Here is a 1,634-nt window from a genome sequence, read left to right on the forward strand (position 1 = left end):
CATTAGGAAGGAAATAGTCAAGAGCTGATGCTGGTTAAATGGGGAATATTTTAGAAATTCCATAAATAGTATTTTTAGTGTTCAATCATACCTCATCTTAGGATAGGAAAATATCGTCTCACTTGCTTTCTTTCTCACTCCAAGCATGAGCTACAAATCACATTTATATAGTAAAATGACAGATCTCCCCAATGGTTTGAGGGAGGAATGAAGACTGTATCTTATTCAACATTATATGCATAGCCCAACACAGCTGCTGGAATAGATAATAATCTGGATAAGCATATAAATATAAGATTTCTCAAAAGAATAGTTTTGCCTTCAACAAAAATACTAACTAGTTAGAAAGAGTTGTACACAGGTAAGCCTGTACAGATGACTAAAGCACTTCCATAAACATTTATTGAAACCCTACTCTGTGCCACAAATGTGCTATGTGCTAAGGATACAAAAACAAACATGGCTTGGTTTCTGCCTTTGTAAGGTTCAGTCTGATAGGAAAAAGGTCAAGGTTCTTGGTTGCAGACAATATGATCCATTCTAGCTAGTTTAAGCTGAAAGGGGTTAATTAAGGTTTATAAATATCTCACAAAATCATTGGGAAGAAACAAGCTCCAGGCTGGGTTTCCAAGACTCCACCAAAATAGCTTTTGCCAAAAGACAAGCTATCCTTGCCACAGACAAGAACCTCTGAATTGGAAAGCCATCGCCACCATGGCTGGCTCTGTAACCACATCACATCTGCCATTATTGGAGCCAGCAGAAAGAATGGTCCATGTCCTGCTTCTTTTCCCATGAAAGTTAGATCTGAATCCAAGTCTTGCTTGAGTGTATCTGACTGGCAGATTGTAGATCAGTATCTGTACTCTAGCGCAAGAGTCTGGGAAACATAAGGCATTCTTTGATGGGAATTTGAGATTTATACCATGGGGAACCAGCAGAATATGGAGAAGGAGTTCAAAAGATTTGAGGTCTCTGTGAATCACAGTTGTTCACTACGATAAAATAAACCACTACAGTATAAGGTGCGAACATGAGACTGACGCATACCCAGAATGCTTCATGATTCCAGAGAAGTTGAAATAACCAAGCATGATGGAGGCAGCATGGAAGTTAATCTGCTGAATTGGGCCTCAACTGAGTAGGACTTAGCCAAGCAAAGAAGTGCAGAAAAAAACGGTTCAGTGACACTCAATATTCCAAAAAGTATTCTGTTAAATGTGAACCAACTTTATGCTATAAACTGAGGAGCAGCTGAGAGCTGGAGGACACCTCAGTCCAGAATGGCAGGAGAAAGGCTAGGAGCATCTCGCTGGAAGCCCAAGTGTTCCTGACACGGACTTGCCATCATGGTGCTGGGCTTAGGGAGATGCCAAAGATGGTCTTATTGTCTTCCGTCCTAGCTGTGGCGTGGGCACTGGCCTGAGGACAGCTAATCCATATGTTGTCCTGTGACCTGCGGGCTGGCACAGAGCAGCTCGTGTCCCAGGCAGAGACAATGGTGATCAGCTGCTGAAATCTGAGTCTCTCTTTCTAAGGATCCAACTGGGGAGAAAATGAGATAATTCATCAGCGGAGTAATGGAACTGATGCCGAATCCAGCCTCTGTACCCTGACACTGAATTAAATCTAAT

The sequence above is a fragment of the Lipotes vexillifer genome, unplaced genomic scaffold (genome assembly GCF_000442215.2).
Source record: "Lipotes vexillifer unplaced genomic scaffold, Lipotes_vexillifer_v1.1 scaffold498, whole genome shotgun sequence".
Taxonomy (NCBI): Eukaryota; Metazoa; Chordata; class Mammalia; order Artiodactyla; family Lipotidae; genus Lipotes; species Lipotes vexillifer.